Raw genomic sequence first — 19,792 nt, forward strand, 5'->3', positions numbered from 1 at the left:
GAAGTCCTGGTTTGGAAAGCAAGCAGGGACATGCAGCTTGCCCTGAAAGCTAGCAACTGCTGCTGCTTCGAGTGGTGCTTCCCAAACAGAGTAGAAAGTGAATTTCAGAACAGAGGGTTTACGGCAAAGAACTCCCTGCCCATTCTCCCATCCCATTTCTTTTATAGGAAGAGAAATCAAGAGAAGGGCTCAGCTTTGGAAACATGGCTCCACTCCCAGTCCAAATAGTGTCAGGACCTCAAAGTGCACCCACAGGACTACAGGGAGCCATAACAGCACCAAGAACAGGGTATCTATCCCATATTCCCTCTCAGGTATGTTGCCTACTGACATGATGCTTTTCCATTGAGACTGGACTACTGAGAGTGTACTGTGGAACAGCTTCCAGGTCTATGAAAGCAGAGCTACCATTTGCAGTAAAACAAACAAACCAAAAAACCCAAACTTGCAACATGTGTACACCAGAAATAATGCCAGGGAATGGCAGTCATCAATTTTTTTTCTTTTTTTTTTTTTCATTGACCACTAACGCACACTACAAAAATTTGATATCACTGAAGAAAAGCTGTCCCACTAATACTTAGATGAAATTTGGCCTAGTTAAGCAGCATCTGCAGGATCAGAAACTGTGTCCCCACAGCCAGCTTTTACCAGTACAGTTCACAGCACTGACAGAGAATCATATTTAAGACTTTATTGTAGTATATCCAATCTATTTAGCTGGTAAGTTGTGCATCTCAGAATAGATAATTGCCACAAAATATTGTTGAAGATTTGCTTTTCTGATTCCCAGTTGTTCTGATAATCTGCTTGCTTTTTTTGTCAAGATGTGATTCATTAAACTGATTTAAATGTACTTTGATTTTCTTTATGTTTATATCAATCATGTTTGCTGAATTCCGTACTCACATTATTTGTGACATGCATAATGTTTGGAAACACATGAGCAATACACTCACTAAGGATAGAAATTACCAGCTCCAAAGGCAAGAAAATGATGTTCATTCCATTATCTAGATTCACCAACAGAAATCTCATAGATGAACTCTATTCTTATACACAGCCAGAGAAGCAATCTTCTTATCTCATCATGATTTCTTCTCATCTAAATCTCCATTACTTCTGCCATCTCATTTTTATGTAATTTCCTTCATACAGATGCTATTATGTTAAATTTCCCCAAGCAGACAACAGATATTATGTTTTCTTTATATTTATCTCAAAGCCTTTTATGTGGAATGAAAATAAGTGTAGAGAAGCTACAGGAAGGTTTTGTGTTGTCATGCACTCCCAAACTATACATATTCTACAAACTCCTTCTAGATCAAAATTACACTCCTTCTTCTCAGAAACAATCCTATTTCCAAAGGTAAGGATTAGGAAGCTAAGTTCCAGGATTAAAAAACTTTTAATTTGATATAATATTATTGCTCAAAATACTGGGGAAAAAAAAAAATCCAGAAAGCCCCTACAGCTTCTCATCTGAACCATATTCCACAGATCCAATGTAACAGTAGCATCCTTGAATTCCTTCCAGCCTACCAATACAAATTTCTTCTTCTAACAATCCTATGAACCTCACCACATTTGTCTTCTTAAGGTATAGGTTCTGGAATCTGTCTCTAAAAGATGTAGGAGTGAAACCAAAGCTGAATGAAGTGCATCTTGCCTTTGGCAACTACCTATCAACTAGGCTAACCTGATAATTTTTTCTCTGTGAACTTGCTGAGGCTGCACTCGATCCCCTCATCCAGATAATCAAAAAAGATATTAAACAGGACTGGGCCCAATACTGAGCCTTGAGGAACCCTCACTAGTGATCAGCCACCAACTGGATACAGCCCCATTCATTACCACTCTCTGGGCTTGGCCATCCAGCCAATTCTTAACCCAGCGAACAGGGCACCTGTCCGAGACGTGGGCTGCCAGCTTCTCCAGGAGAATGTTGTGGAAGACAGTACTGAATTCCAGGTAGACAACATCCACAGCCTTTCCTTCATCCACCAGGTGGGTTACCTGGTCATAAAAGGAGATCAGGCTGGTCAAGGAGGACCTGGCCTTCTTAAACCTGTGCTGACTGGGTCTGAGCCCCCGGTTGTCCTGTATGTGCTACATGAGAGCACTCAATCTGTTCCATAACCTTCCTCAGTAACAAAGTCAAGCTGACAGGTCTGTAGTTCCCTGGATCCTCCTTCCAGCCCTTCTTGTGGATGGGTGTCACACTGGCCAGATTCCAGTCATTTGGGACCTCCCTGGTTAGCCACGACTGATGATAAATGATGGACAGTGACTTGGCAAGCTCTTCTGCCACTTCCCTCAATACCCTCAGGTGGATTCCATCCAACCCCATGGACTTTTGAGTGTCTAAGTGGCTAAGCAGGTCACTGACTACCTCCTCCTGGATTACAGGGGGTCCATTCTGCTCTCCATCTCTGTCTACCCACTCAGGGGCCAGTTGCCCTGAGGATAACTGGTCTTTCTGTTAAAGACTGAGGCAAAGAAGGCATTAAGTACTTCAGCCTTTTCCTCATCCTTGGCAACAATGTCCCACCCCCTGCATCTAATAAAGAATGGAAATTTTCCTCCCTCCTTTTGCTGTTAATGTATTTATAAAAACATTTTTTATTGTCTCTCATAGAGTGGACAGATTGTGTTCTAGCTGAGCTTTCACCTTTCTCATTTTCTCTCTCTGTGATCCAACAACACTTTTGTACTCTTCCTGAGTTCCCTGCCCTTTCTTCTAAAGGTAAAAAACTCTTTTTTTCCCTGAGTTCCTGTGAAAACTCCCAGTTCAACCAGGCTTATCTTCCCTGATATCTTGTCTTTTGTCACATACGGACGGGCTGCCTCTGCATCTCTAATATTTCCTTCTTAAAGTATATCTGGCCTTCCTGGACCCTTTCATTATTAAGAACTGCTTCCCAAGGGACTCTCTGAACCAGTGTCCTGGACAGGCCAAAGTCCATCATCCATAAGTCCAAGGTAGAGGTTTTGTTTACCACTTCATTAATCCACCAAGAACCAAAAACTCTTATAGCTTTGTGGTCATTCTGCCCAAAGCAGCCTCTGACATCTCCCACCAGCCCTTCTCTGTTCATAAAGAGCAGGTCTAGTGGGACACTGCCCCTGTAGGCTCCCTCACCAGCTGTGTCAGGAAGTCATCTTCCAAATGCCCCAGGAACCTCCTAAACTGCCTCCTTTCCACTGTGTTTGGTTTCAAGCAGACACTGGCAGGTTAAAGTCTCCCACAAAAACAAAGTCTGGCAATTGTGAAACATCATCCAGCTGCTTACAGGATACTCCATCTGCCTCTTCATCCTGGCTGGGTGGTCTGTAACAGACTCCCACCAGGATATCCGGCGTACCAGACTTCGCCCTGATTCTCAGCCCTGGGCACTCAACCGTATCATCACTATCCTCAAGCTCTGTGCAGTCAAAACACTCCCTGAGGTACGGAGACACCCCAGTGCCTCTCCTTCCTCTCCTGTCCCCTGTGAAGAGCTTGTAGCCACCCACTGCAGCACTCCAGTCATGATGGTCACTCCACCACATTTCCCTGATGGAGACTACATCATGGCTTTCCTGCTGCACAACGGCCTCCAGTTCCTCCCATACTGCGTGCACTGGTGTAGATGAAATTGCTACTGCTTTACTCTCCTCCAAAATCAGCTTCTATGTGACTCGGGTTCTGCACCTGAAGGGAATTGTAAACTATTTGAAATAACGACCATTATTTGAAATAATTGTCATTAGCTGTCCTTAAATCAATGAATAATTTTAACCACTGCATGTTGCTGAAAAACAAGAGTATGTGTGACTCACAAAAGTTCATGTATATGTTTTGAGACTCAGAAGAGAAGGGGTTTTCAATTAACAGGTTAGAAAAACAGTATGAAGAATATCCTGAGGGAAAATGATCTAACAATGGTGTCATGACACGTATCTTAGAAAGAAAAAAAGATTAACTGCCATGGTGAGCTAAGTGATCATTTAGACATTTGCAGACAAAGGAACCACAGCTCTGCTGAGTTTTTAATGACTTGAGAACAAAACCATCTCCATTTAGACATGAGAAGCACTTGACCCTCACAACCCACTGTTGCTGTGCTCACTAGGTTGTGCCCATACTGCCCTCCTGGTTCGGTGTTGAAGTGAAATCTCGACTGTCCCAATTCACCATCTGTCAGTTGGATTTGCAGAGTGGTTTTAGCATATTCAAACTAGATTATCTGAGCAAGAAACTCATCCGAAAGCTCTTCTCTATCCACCCATGCACCAAATTAACCCCAGTCTGTAATGGAGTCAGTAAGTGGTAAATCGATGACTTGTGCTTCAGACACCCTCCAACTACTGAACAATCAAGACTGCTGTGAGAATTAAAAGATACTGTGTCAAAACTTGCAGGGATCAGAGACCAGGTTTGAGTTACCCATCCCAGTTTGTATAGGCAGATGTTCAGAAATTGAGGTTGCATTTTGGCCTTGGGAATAGGTCTCAGTGCTCCTATTACAAAACTCCTATGGATGTCTCCATTACATCTGTCTAGCGCTACTATAATTGTAATGTATAACATGTCTGGGTTTTCTCCCTCAACAATCAGTCTAGAATTACTCTCACAGTATTGCAAATTGGGTCATTTGTGATTCTTGTTTCATCTTGTCCATTTTTGCTGCAGCACTGAATCATGCCACCTTCAGACAACGTAACTGGTTATCCACGTGGAAGGTAAGTAGCGTCACAAATCATATAATGCAAGATCTAAACGGGGTTGCCTAATGCCAAGGTACCCCTGCACCAAAGTATTAGGACACCCCTCCTCGCTGCTCTTTCTCTGTGTGTCTCTGTCCTGAGTTCTCCCTGCATCCCAATGCGCTGAATATGACCATACTTTGCAACTGAGCAAAGCCTGCATGCCTTGTGCCCATAGCTCTCCTTCCTTTCTTGTGCTCACCATCCTTTTTTTCCCCCCGAGTACTTCCCTCAGACTGCCTTAGCCCAGGCTCTCTTGGCCATGGGACACAGCTTGAGACAGGCTCTGCACCAAAATGGGAAAGCACCATAATGTACCTGCTGCAATCACACAGACACAAAGCACAGGTCTCTGCAGCACCAGGTATCCAAGCACGTGGCCTCCAACACAACCTGCCGCAGATCCAGGGCATGCTCAAGGTTTAGTGACCACTAAAAAAACCCTCTTCCATGATAGTTCTTGGCTGCAGCCCTAGGAAGTATCATCCACAGGAGCTCCAGGTGAGGATAATGCAGGGCATTGTGAGGGCAGACCACTGCAGCTGCCTTCCCACAGCTGCTGTGTGCCAGGCTGCACCCATGCTTGACCTATTTACAGTTGCCATGGAGAGAATGAAGCATATAGAATTATCACTCCTCCAACTGCAATGAGATCTCATGGAAATAAATATCTATTTGTGCATTTAAAGGGGAAATACAATAAAGTAATTAAGAAAATCTATGTCCAATGACTGCTGACAAACATGCATTACTTGACAAAGCTAATCTATCATCCTTTGTTATCAGCAGGCTGCAGCTCTAGCCTTACCAACCCTCTTAACAAGAAAAGAGAGTAAATTGGGCACAAAACTCCATTCCTTTCAAGACTTTCACATTCAAAACTCAAATGCTTTTCATCTTAATGGTCTTGCAACACAAAAATGGATTAAAGCAGCATTAAGCCAGGAATCACATTTTCATGTGCAGTGCAATTTCTTGCAAATTCCGTAAATAGCTTGGTCTCCCTCACAACAATAAGATTTCTTCCCTCTGTAATTGTGTTGCAGCTACAGCAGCTATAAAAGAGACCAGCACAATGAGACTGATTCTCTGAGAGTGCAAAGATGAGCTCCTTCCAAGTGCTACTACTCAGCAAGAAACATTAGGTGTTTCTTCAAGAATATTAAGGTTCATTGAATTGATTGATCAGGTGGAAATGACCAAAACCTTTTCATTTAGGCTTCAGTAAACATTTTATACATTGTAATGATTTTTTTCATTTGTTTATTCTCTTTTTCTTCTAAACTGCGAATTTATGAATTTCAAGGATGTATAAAAATGCTAATTATTGCAAGCAACTCTGCCATCATGAGACACCTCAATTTTGTAAGCCTGGAGGCTGAAGATAATTTTGGTCAAGCCTCCGGTTAAGGATATTTGCAGCACATAATAAAAATAATTTATTGAAACTACATCTCAGTGAACAGTGCTATCAACACTCACATGTCAGTGAATGGCCCTTGATTAGCCGTTTATGTCCATGTAGCTAAGCACACTCATTAGTTTTTATTTTCACTTGTTAAAAGAACTTAGAAGCTTATCTGGGGACCAGCATTCCCAAACATCACTTGCATTTGGGGGATCTTAGTCTTAAACTAGATATCCAATCCCATTTTTTTTTTCACGGAGCCTTCTGAGTACTTTACATTTGTGATAGCAGGGAGAGAAAAACAAGCTAAAAGAACAGAGTACAAAAATCAAGTCTCATAAAGTCTATTATTCTAACCAGAAGGTCCCACAGAGAAATGATTCAGGGCTAGCAACCCTGAGGATAGAGAAGGGAAAACTGTGCTAAATCACATTTGAGTGACACAGACCAAGGCTGTGGGTTTGTGGGGGTTTAGGTTTGGCATTTTTTTCATTTTGTTTCCTGGTAAAGATTAAAGCAGACAGCTGAAAACTCAAAGGTAGGCGATGTCTTTCATCCATCTTAGAGGCAGAGGGAGGTGGCTTGTGCTGCGGTAACGCAGTGCCATCTAGTGATTCCTTTCTTTAAGGAAAAAAAGGAAAGAAAGAAAACCACACTAGATTATATCTTCAAGTTAAGGAAAAACCCAAACAACAAAACCAACCTAAATTGCCCCTCGTGGCAGGGCAGGGAGGCTGGCAGGCAGCCTGTTCCCGTAACGGGGTGCGGGTGTGAACAGGCTTCCCTCTCCCGGGCAGCCGCTGCCGCGGGGGTTCGGGTGGGAGCCGCGGCCACCTCCGCCATCCTCCGCGGGGTCCCGGGTGTCCCCTCGGTGCCAAGCCAGCGCACAGTGACACCGGGCTTTGCGGGTCCCCAGGGCCGTGTGACACGCAGTGACACCGGGCTTTGCGGGTCCCCAGGGCCGTGTGACGCGCAGCACAGCCCGGGCAGGTGCCGCTGGGGTTCTGCTCGCCAGCACTTGGGCTCCCAGGTGTAATCAGGGGCTGCTGCGCCAAATGACAGCTGTCCTGATTCTGACCATGAGCTTTGCAGCACTGCAGCTCACCTGTCTCGGCTACACATAGTTAACTATAGCTAAACCCAAAATATTTATTTCACAGGCGTGAAAAGCTACAAAAATGGGAAGGCAACTTTTTTTTAAAGAAAATAAACTCAAAGTTTCTCATCACAGAAGACTTCATGATATACAGTGATCCCTGTATGCTGGCAGTTACTCTAAATCTGATTTATCTCTGTCCTGTGAGTTGAGGTTCAGGTGTAGGTGCCTTCCAGAAGGCACACATTCCCATGAGCTAAGTACTGGGCTACATGCCAGGAAATTCCACATATTTCATTTCTGCTCCCATTTGGCCTGAAGAAACCCATCCTTTTGTATTGCTGGGTAGCTGCCCTTGGCCAGGAGACAGCTTCAGGCTGCACATAAAGGTGGGGAATGGGATGCAGCTGTATGGTCGTGACTTTGGCATGACCACCACGTGTGTCCACTGCTTCAGCAGGTGCTATATGGGACTGCTACCTTTCCCTCAACAGCAAATCCATGTTTTATCTTCTTTATTCCTAACTGAGAGGAAGACCAGCCAACAAGCCTAATATTTAGGATTGCCAAATATAGCTCATAGTTTTCCACAGATGGTTTTTTTTCCATATTCTTTCAGTGAGAAAGAGCAATTCCTAATGCAAAACCAAAGAGAAGCTTTCGTACATTTTTGATTGAGCAAGTTTTTATGCACTAGTGCAGCATTTACCTTTTCCCAAAGCTAACATTTTCTCCTTCAAGTTGAAATACTTTCCTGAAAACTAGTTTGCATATTGGGCCATAAAAACACCATGAACGTACAGAGTCTGAGATGGTGTATTAAAAAAAATGGCGAGCAGGCTTCTAGAATAGTAGAGGAGCAGATCCTGAGAGCTTTAATAGCTCAAAGCTGATCTATGTTCACCACTAACACATAATTTTCAACTTACATGACATGTAGGAAGTAAGCCTTTTGCCTTGCTCTGTCCTGGCACACTCTCACTTGGATACCATAGCCAGGGTTTGGTGTCACCTTCATGATGCGTGTGAAGAAATCCAGTGGAAAGCGGTGAACAATGAGAGATCCAGAAAGCATGGCATACAAGGAAAACTTGCATGAGGCAATACTACCTAAAAATATATTAAAAGCCACTGAAGAGAGAAGAAATAAAATCTTCCTGCCTATCATGGGTAGGAGGAAGATGGAATGACCTTCATCTGCAGTTAGGAGAATTCAGGTTCCATGCTAGCAAAAAGCACTTTAGCAGCAGAGGTAGAGATAGGGGAACAGGGCACCTGAGAGTGGACTCCCTTCAACCAGAGATCCTTACTGACAAATTTAATAAAAATACAGGTATAATTACTCTGGCCAGAGGCAAAGCCTAGACAAATGCATGAGGTTCTTCAAGCCCTCCTTGCTCCATGAACTTTAGATATTAAAATTCTAGCCTAGAAAAAAATGAGCTTCCTTCCAACTGCCAACAGAGAGTCAAAATACAAGTACAGCCCAATTTTATAATTTACACATACTGGTGTAAATCAGGAGGTACTAAACTAGGGGCAGTGGAATTACACTGCTGTAAAGCCCAAAAAGATGTCCTTTAAGATCATTAAGCTAGTGGGTTTTAATGTAAAAAAAGGCAATTTCTAGATATTTTTGTACCCATTCTAGTTTCTTTGTTATGTTCTATTCTGGGTTTTATAGCAATAATGATATCATCCCCTCATTGCCCTGGTATCTAAGTAGTGTAAAAGGTGGAAAAAAATATTAACCAGGAGAAAAATAAGTTGATTTGATCCCCTGCACCATATTTTAAATCCACCAATAGAAGAATGAATATATTCTTTTTATTAAACTCTACTTAGTAAACCAGTTTCTCTACCTTCTGTAGCTAACAGTTTCACACAGCTTTCTTTTTTAAACTGGCTAATTTTGTACAGGATAAGTGATAATTAAAAATTAAACCGAAGGGCCTAGCTAAATCTTTGATTTTCTCTGTGCCCCAGTTTCTCATCTGTAACACAGAGATAGTAGATTTCTTACTCCAAACATCTTCTGTATGATTCATTAAGATTTTTAGGGTGCTTTGCATATTCGCAAGTTATTAAAACAGACCACAGCAGACAATCCAACCAACATCTTAGAAATCAATTTCCTTTTACTGGGCTTTTGACAGAATTCAAAAAATGAGTGGAAGATCTGTGGTTTTTCTTCCAAGATATACACTGTCAGCCAGTGACTGCCTGTGCTGAGCCCAGTGAATAAATCTCCCATCAGCCTCGATGGGAATGGAATCAGCGCATACTTTCCCACTTTTTCTACGGGGTGCCTGACACCTTTCTAACACAATAAGCACCCTCCAAGAGGTACCTCTACATCTGGATTTGCATCCTCTCCCAGTGGATCTCCCTTACTATCACGTCCCAAAAAGCTGGTCTGCCCCTTTGTACCTGGGCAGACAGCTTTCATTGTGCACAGGAGTATTTAAATGTCCTTTCTATTTTGCGTGAAGGGCAAGTAGTCAGTACAACTTTGGTTTTGGGGTAATTTGTTGACAAGGATCACCTAATATCACCTATTGCTGGGTGGAAATAAGTTCTCTTTGGGGCAAAGGGGATGCACAGTCTGCCTGGCTGCATGAAGAACATCATCCCTTGTCACTGTGATTACGTTTAACTGCCCATGTGTGGATAGTTTTATCCTAGGAGTAACAAGTGCATTTTCATGTTTAATCCATTTCTGAAGATAAATGTTGAATGTGAGTAAACTAAGCAGGAAGAAGACATTCATATGCCAGTAGCTGATAAAGCAAAGTTTATCAGACTCAGCACAAAGACAAAGCAAGACACACCTGATTGGTGGATATCAAAAGCCCAGGTTCCAGGCATGAACAAATCACCTTAAAACACTTGACCACACATGAGTAGCCTGCAAACTAGGAAAAAGGTGTTTGGAAGTGTGAGGCAATGGCCACTAACTCACCAAGGGTATCTGGGACAAAGTGTCCTCACTTTGAATTCTTGATGCCATTGACCCCGGACAGCTCAACTTGTCATGGGTGAGGCTGTTCACTTCCCCATAGCTGAGAGGATACCAAGCAAGGACAGCTTCCACTAAAGACTACAGCAATCCTCTTGCTTGAGCACTGCAATAACTTTGCTATTTCTTACATTATTTGCTAATTGTGTCCTAAAGATTTGCTCTAGCAAAGCTTCTTATTTTCCCCCATTTCCAAATATAATTCTGAAATAAGCAAGCCTTAACTGTGGGTTATTAACTGTGAATGCCAGATTATGATTTCCATTGTTTATTGCCACAACGGATTATTAAAGAGGCACCTCCACCCAGCTAAATTTAAGATTTTGTCTTCAGGCATAATAATATCTCTGCAAGCTGCTCAGCTCTAGTAAGTACTTAAATATATACTTAAATTTAAGCATGCACGTTGTCCTCTGACGTCCATCAGAATTCTGTTTAGAAGTAAGTCTGTGGTTAACTCACTACACAGACATTTTCTTTAACTCAATACAACATAGTTGCTGTGGCAATAATCAGTAGCATAGCACTTGTGCTGAAAGGAAGAATGTTTTGATTGTCGTGTGAAGATTCACACCTTCAGAATTAAATTCTTTTACTAGCTGCTACTGTTCCTCCTGCTGGCTCAGCAGACTGCAGTGAGTCTTTATTAGCTCTGATAAGCAGCACCAAGACAATGATTGTCCAGCTTGCTCTAGAAGGCCACTTAGCACTGCAGAATTAACAAGACATTGACTCCCTGTACAAACAAACACCCCAAAGATGTCACTGTAGAACAGGTGTTTAACCTACAAGGAAACTATCTTTGCCTTGGTAAAGAAATCTTTTAACTCACTTCCTCTATAAATAACACCTGACGGACTATATTATGCAAATGCTAATCATGATCAAAGCAGTCATAAGGGATATCCAATCCATGATCAAAGGTCTATAGTCTTCTTGTGTGTGCACAATATGCACTCAATTTTTATCAGAGCTTTATAGAGCAAAGAACAAATATAGTACCAACTCGTCCACCAAGAACAGAAAAATATCCCCAAGGAGTCAGAAGGAAAAACAGATATGTGGAAAAGAATAAATGAAAAAGTCAAAGCAGACAGAATAGGAAGACAGAAGTTACTGTTCAGCCTTGAGGTCACAGGCAAGGTCATACAAATTTCTGAAACGATTTTCTATACTGAAAAACCTGAGACCTCCTAAACTACCTGCTTTTAGAAGATGGTCTCAAGGCTGGTCCTGAACTACTTTTTGGGAATTTTAGGAGAAAAACTCAGTTCCCCAACAGTGTCCTCATGATTCAGCTGAAGCACAGCTGGGCTTTTGCAACTTCCAGCTATTCCCTCTGCCCTTTCAGTGACTGTGCTCAGCATAAAAATGTCAGATGTCTTTCCTTGACATCACTCTAGGATAATCAAGGACTCAGTGTCTTGTTACCACCTGCCACAAAGGCACATGGCCATTATATACAAACTGAATACAAGCTGCTATAAAGGACAACAGCCCCACAAACACTGAGGTCCCAAGGGTGTCCTAGGATTAAGCAGCTCTGATGCTCTGTTTCAAAAGTAAGGAACAGAAAACATCCCTGAAATTCAATGCAAATACTTCTCTGATAGCAAGAAACACTTGCTAAGACTTTGAAATTATAGCTGGAAAAAAAAAAAGGTGGGTACTTTCCATAACATGTTCCTAGGGAATCTGTATTTATTCTGACAGTTTTCATGTAAAAGAACGGTCACATGTTAATACAGAAAAGTAAACAAGCAAAAAGACTGAACAGTGTTAGTAAGAGCTACAGTGGATCCAAAAAGCCACTTTATCTCTGCTTAACTTAGCTGGCTCTGAAATGGGAACACACCAGTGGAAAATTTTTTTGCGTCTGCTACCTATTTTTGGACTTGTCAAAAACATATCACCTGGACTTTTCCAGTTTTCAGCTGATAAAATGCATACTGCTTTTCCCTACATACTTTCATTCTGCTATGCTTTTTAATGCACGGTAACCAGGCTTGCCTTTCCTCAGTCAAATCCTGTTTTATTAAGCCTGATGTCTATGGTCCATTTCATTATGTTAGAGTCAGGTCTTACACAACTGTAAATGTCCCAATCCTTCCATTTAAAAGACACTAGTTGAAAGTCTCAGCATAGAAAATGAAAGCTGAAAAGAAACCCAACAGAATCTGTCACTAGAAGTGTCTGGACATTTTGACAGGCACAGGTTGACATCAATTTCAGGAAAATATCCAAAGATTTGATATTTCAAAGTATATCACATCTGGATCTGGTCTAGTACCTGAATCTGAAACCTTAGGCATAAGGGTTCCTCACAGGAACAACTTTCCTGCTACCTTTTTAGTGCTTTGTCCTTTTGCTGTTCTGTACTTCAAACTTGCAGAGGCAAAGAGGACAAGAAAAACACCATGGTAAAAAGATGAGAACACAGTGGATTTTTAATAATCAGAACAAAATTTAATTTCTAGAAGTTGGTGAGCTACAGTAACTACTTTTTAAAGAATTCTTACTTATGATTTTAAAATATTTTTGAAGTCTTTCACTGTCTTTAACACTGGACACTGACCCCAGTGATAAAGACAGATAAGCTCTGAGATGGAAACCAATATCTTCTCCTTGTCCAGAGAAATGCCTGAGAACTACTTGCTGGGAAATCATCTGTGACAGGCACATAGGAAAGCCTCATGAAAATGTTCGTCACAAATCTTGGGTCTCCTACTCAAAGGTAGGAAGGCCCTCCAGTCATTCACCTTCCACAGTTTTAATGGGTATATGTGACCCAGTATGAGAACTTGATGTTCCTTTTGTTTAAATATTAATCAGCTTTTGCAGAAATAGCAGAGCTGTTTCATTCATTCTCTTTTCAATTTATATACATATTAGAATTGTAAAACCTAAAAAATCACTTTGCACTTCTAAAACTTAAATTACTACAAACCTGAAATATAATTTCATAAAATATTGGGAAAAAAAACATAATAAAAGCGGGAGGGAAAGAACTGAGAATACTTTCCTAATATACGTGATCAATCAGATAAGTTTTCTACAGCTATCAACAAACTTGCTTCCAGAAGATTTCATTTGTAGTTCAGCACTACTAAAATGCCCCTAAACTTAGTCTTCCTTGCTATGTATTGCCACAGAAGCTTACAACCGTCAGAATTTAGTTTTCCTCTAGGAAAAATCATAAAAACACATACATTACCACCACTCCCTGCAAATGATTATTTTGGTAAAATTTTTGGTGTGCTTAAGGTAAGAGATATAAAACCGCCTCAATCTTGCAGACTAAGTCAAACCATTCCTCAAGTGAAGAGCCACCAGGCAGAAAGGAAAATTCCTTTCTTGGCTCCGAAGTTTGTGAATGCTGAGAAGGGGAGAAGATCTCTGCGGGCAGGGGTAGTTCTTCAGCCTCCTCCCATCCCATCCAAATCAATCAGCAGGACAGCTCTACACACCCTTTGGGGCTGGTTTATATTTAGAACTTAATAAAGAATAAAAAATAGCAAATCATACACCCACTCTGCTTTGGGGAAACAAACGTGCTAGTCAACGGAAGATATAAATAATGCACGATGACACAACGAAACGCCTCATCCGGTGCCTTCAGTGCAAACCGCTGTCCAGGGGCCAGCAGAGCTACTGGATGTACTCCATGAATCTCTTTTCCAAAGTGATGGATTTCTTTCTTGGGAACCAGCCCAGTTCACTGAGGAGTCATTTTTTCCCCCATCAGCTGAGATCAGTCACCAGTAACTCATCACTTCTGATCCAGCCCGTGCTCTTCACTTGTAACTGAGACTTTCCAGCAACAATACCACAGCTGGCCTGCAGGAAACACCCCCGAGCTTCCTATTCATAGTCTGGGAAGGGCAGAGGAAGGAGAGAGCAGGCAATCAGATACAGAGCGATAGGAAAAGTGTGACCTTCCTTTCCCTCGATAGTGACACCATTTTCTCCCTCAGCTTTAACCTTTTGAAAACATCCAAGAAGCCATGTGAAAACCCACAGCCTCATGCGATCTACACATAGTAACTCCAAATTTTTAGATGCAAAAGAAAATCCATACTGATGGGTAGAAATACTAGGCTAGAGAAGGTGAACATGGCCAACAGCTCCAGGGAAGAGCCATTCTGGGTTCCTACTCCACAAATACAGGCATTTCTATTAAAAACTGGTTTTATGTTTCATTAAATAAACTGGACATGCTGTCCTGGGAGCAAGAAAACAGGAGTTTTGTGTACCTAGCTCTCCCATAAATTTACCTTCATGGAATGTATGAAAAATAAATCTTTATCAGGGAATTCCATGCCCTCTCCTTACCAGCTGCAAGTGAGGTTGGCATGAGGCAGAAGTCATAATGCTTCCAGACACTCATGTGAAAGGATTGAGAAGCCTGGAACATTTGGATGCTAAATGCAGAGAGGGTGGCAAGTTTATATGGTGGCTAAGCAGGGGTCTGGGAAATTACAACAAAAGTTACTCAATGTCTTGCCGTGTCCATCCAAAGCTGGCTCTGTAAGTCCACTCAACTTCACAAGTACTTGCAGACACATGTGACTGGAAGTGTACAGGGACAGAAGAGCAAAATAATATGACAGGCTTTTAGGGAGTGAACTGGAATGTTTATGGCTTTCCAGCTGCCTTATAAGAGTGCTTTTATGGCAGGCTTGTGCTCTGAGGGTGGGCCACAGTGGGGTGGAAAATTGTTGGAGAGTTTATTTACATGCTCAGTCACTCTCTCTGAGCTCTAATAAGAGCAAAAGCAGCATGAAATGAAGTGCCAGCTACTGTGAAGAATTTCCAGATAACGGGATTTATGGAAGAGTAAACATGTTTATATACATCCCTCAGCAGTTAACCACTGTATCAAGTGGAAGACCTGCTGCCACTTCAAGGGTTAAAAGAGATTCATAATTGGAAGGGAGGCTACAAGACCCTGGTGCAATCCCACTGTGCAGGACAAGGAGGAGGGTGGTGAGTGTGTACACACACCTCCTTCTCCTCATAGCAACAATATTTTTATTCACTCTCCCAGATCACAAAATCAAAGAATCATGGAGCAGTTTGGATTGGAAGGGACTTTTAAAGGTCATCTAGTCCAACCCCCCTGTCATGAGCAGGGATACCTGCATTTAAATCAGGTTGCTCAGAACCCCTTCCAATCTGGCCTTGAGTGTTCCCAGGGCCCTTGGAGCAGCTATAAATTGCAGAGGTTTTTGTCACCTGGGCTGTCACTGCAGTCCTGATTCAAGTTAGTGCTGCAGCTCAAATCCTCTACCGTCCGGTGCCTCTTTGAGGAGCAGCACAAAGTGAGTGAGTGTGATCCAAGCCTTGGCATTACCATGGCTGCCAGCACCTTTGCTGGTAGCTTCTGGGCACACAAAATGAGTTTCTTCTTCTCAATCCTAGCAAGGCAGAGCTGAGGCACTACTGCAGAAGACATTGCTTGATCTGCCTCCATTTGGGGAGAAGTAAATGTCAGTCTCTTGGGCTGTAAATTCTACCAGTATTTCTCCATATTTTACCTATGGTTTTCTCAGAATTAAGGGTGGTGGAGGAAACAACTCTAAATAACCACAATGAAAACATTTTACAGTAGAAGTAAGCACCACCCTAAAAATGGCATAGAGCCATCATTTTAAATTACATAGGGCAAGAGCAATGCCCCTTTGGAAAGTGTCATTTCAAGGTAATGAGGGTGTTGAGGAAAGAGAGTGTGACCCTGCCCATTTTTATCCTCCCAGAAGGTGGGGATGTGTCACGAATTGCTGTTACCAACCCGAGCCACTCCTCATTCCTGCACGGCAAGCTCTGCCTTCCCACCAAGGGACAAGGCCCAGCCGCCACCGCAATGGCTCCACAGGAGCAGCTCACAGCTGGTTTAACACTGTGAACCTGCAGCAGGGAGTCAGCAGTGCCAAAAGACAGAAATAGCAGTGCTCCTTTTATCACCCAGGGTTTCACAACGCACAGTGTGGTGCCAAAAGGTTCATGGATAGGGTGGGGAGATTCCCCTCACCTTTTCCCAGGGCTCATCACTTAGTCCTGACATTTCCAAGAACTGTAAGAAAAGGTTTCTCATTTCCAGGTGTGGCAATGTGACCCTCACCTCTCAGTTCAGGATCTGGTCTTTACAAAGACTGGACTGCACGGGATGCATCCTGAGGAAAGGGTGCAGTGCCACTCTGCGTGACTGCTGCCTGAGACCATGAACTATATTGACCTCCTGGAGGGAAAGGGGGAAAATGAGACTGCCCCTGATCTGAGATATACAGTCACCTTTAAACAATACTTTGGTCAGCCTAATGACTGTCTCTTTACCTTTGCTCCATCCTGCTCCAGGGAGAATTGCAGCTCTAAGTGGAAAGTTAAGAGCTGGAGCTGTGCTTGGCCAGATTTCCTATTGTGATGACCAGAAGCCAAGTAATGAGAACAGGCTGAGTCCTCCCAGCTCTGCAGGGCTGGACTGAGCTCACCCCCATGCTTACCCATCCAGAGCAAAATTGTCCCTGATGGTAAAAAGGCATCCATTGACATTGGAAGAACAAATGCTACATTCAGCATCTTCCCTAGGACTAGAGAGCACTTTCCTCATTCACATTTTTCACTCAACAAAGTATGTATCAATCTCCCCTACAGAGAAATAAGAGTTATTACCGTTCTTGATGTTTCAGATACCAAGTGTTCTGCATGGAGATCTACAGGATCAGAAATCACATCTCTTCAAAGCATGGCAAATTGTTCAGGGCCACATAAAAAAAAAACAAACCAAGTTTCACATGAGGTTTGTGAAACCCCAGGCAAATTCCAGTTTAGTTGAGACAACCTTGATTTGGCATGCCTAATGCAGCTGCTGCTCTGATAATGCACAGTCACTACTTTGCTTAGTCCATGCACAGTCACTACTTTGAGTATTCACATTTCTTAAATTTAACTCTGAGGATAGCTAAGTAGCCACATGTGGAAAGAGAATCAGTGCTGTGAATTAATCATAAAAATTACCTGACTTAGCTTCAAGGAACAGAGCTCTTTCAAGAGCTATCAAAATCTGACAGCATCCCAGTGACAGTACAACTCCAGCCCTTAATGGCTGTTTCCTAAAACCAAAATAAATTAAGTTCCTACACTACTCCATGGCCGTGAAATCCAAAAGAAAATTTTGTATTGTTCAGAATATTGCTGTAGATTTACTATTTTCCTGTGCACAGATGAGTGTCAGCAGTTGCTTTTTCTCTGTGTACATGATTTGAATTATCTAGTCCTCACTTATATTCTGCTTCTTTACATCTGCTGTTAAGTATGTTTATTATTTAGAGGTATATAAATTGATTTACAAGATTCATCTATAGTGAAACAAGAACTAACCAGCCTTCCTGAATTGAAGAGTCTGACCTCCCAGTGATGTACGCTGAAATCTTTCACTCTCCCTACCTCTGCTCTGCTCTAACTCATCCTTACCAGACACCCAGTCAGAGTACACACCAGCTGACACCTTCTTCTCTGAGTTACAGCAGTTAGTTTTCCAGGATGCCTGAAGACAACATAAATCATATTACCACCAAAGAAAGGAATAAGCAAGAAAATTTCAGCCAGGAACATTCTGCCTCTCCCTTACAAAGCAACTTTCTTCTCTGGTGAGATTAATCAAACCTTTCAGAACATGACTGCATGGGGGGAAAATTACCCTCAACTCACTTTAAAGAAATGTCTTGCAGGCATTACAGTATAGTCTGTCCTTAAATTGCCTCAGCAGCAAGATGAAAAATGCTTCACACTTCCAGATGTAAGATGTGCAAAGAAGGTTAATTAACTAAAGTTCATATACTGCTTTGAAGGTGGAAAGACCTCTAAAGGAAGTGCTAAGAACAGATAATGAGAATCCATCTTTTCCAACGTCATAAAAAGCAGATCAATGCTGCACAAAAAACGTACAACAGAGGAATTGTCCAACTGTAGGATTATTTATCAGAGTTTTACCTGGAGCCTAAGGGGTTGCTTAGAAACTGGTATTTCCCAGCTGTATCTCAGTCAGAGCTGTGATTTCACTACCTATTTTTGACAGGTAACCCAAATGGGACATTGGAGTAAATATGGCTGGAACATTATGACATGTTCTTCAGTATTCAGGGCTCACAGTTTTGATGTTCAAAAAGCAGATTTCTGACAGCTTTCTCAAAAAGTGATTTTTTTTTTGTGTCTGTCCAAGCACATAACAGCCCTGCTAAAAATGCTGTTTCTGCAGCACAGCATGCCCATTAAATATTTCGTATCACTGACTAACACTAGTGAGAAGTGGTATGCAGGAGCAAAACAACAAGTGAATCTGAGTACATAGCAGCACATTTCTAAATATTAATTAGGAAGGAAAGAAAGAATGAGCATATTTAAAAATCAAACTGAAATGTACTTCTTGCTGTATTTTGTCCTTGGACAGAACATTATCATCCTTACATCCAAACTTCATGAACTGCAGTAACTTAGGCAAACCTCAGGAAGAACTATGGGAGGAATTATTTTCCTCCCTCAGTGGTGAACAGCTACATCTCTTAGGCAAAGAAGCACAATTCGCTTTGGTAAAAAATATTCTAATTCCACTGGGGAAAAGAGGTATTGGTCAGATCCTGGGAGGAAAAGAGAGTCTTAGGTAGGATGACAGCAAAACGTGAACCAAACCATCAGCTGAAGATCAAAAGTAGACATTGATTTGTATCAGCTGAGAGGAATGTTACCTCCCTGAACCCTTGTTCTCAAAATAAGGTAGTTTTATTATTTAGATGAGTGGATGGTGTTAAGCACTACAAATACATAGCATGTTGTGCTATAAAGAGATCAGGAATCTGAAAAACTTGTTTTCTTTTAGGCTGCTCGTGGAAAGAAACTGAACAGGAAAGTGAGGTCTCAGACCAGAATGAGATTTTCTTTGGAAGCACTTGGATAAATACCTCAGCCTGCCCTTCTTACTGAAGCACCACACTATGGAAACTGCATGTCTGAACAGTTATGCACATACATATACTTATTTTTTAAACATAAAGCAAAGGTTTCAAAACATATCACCAACAGAGGAAGCAGCCTGAAGCTCCTTGGAGGGATCAACTGATAGAAGAATCTCCCAGCGCTGTAACAGCAAATTTCTTTTCGAATCACCAACAAACTCTGGTGCATGTGGCTCTTGCAGGATGCTGGTTTTCACCCCTGTCCCATATAACTCAAAGCCACAAAGGCCAGAGACACGTCTGACGATCCAAAAAAACCTCTCCACACTATGCATTTGAATAGGCAAAACTGACAACTCGGAAAAAAAATGATTCACTGTAGGAATATAATTATGGGTTACAAAAGTATCTTTTCCATCCTCCAAAAGCTTAGTGCAGTTCTGGAAGCAAACCAGCACAGGAAGGAGGTAATTTCCTAATCAAACTTCTAAGGCTATCTTATCATACCTACTCAATGTCCTCTACTTGGAAAACTGGCTCCAGTGTCTCCTTGGAAAAGGGTGGCTGAAATG

Source organism: Corvus brachyrhynchos, unplaced genomic scaffold (genome assembly GCF_000691975.1).
Source record: "Corvus brachyrhynchos isolate BGI_N302 unplaced genomic scaffold, ASM69197v1 scaffold14, whole genome shotgun sequence".
Classification (NCBI taxonomy): domain Eukaryota; kingdom Metazoa; phylum Chordata; class Aves; order Passeriformes; family Corvidae; genus Corvus; species Corvus brachyrhynchos.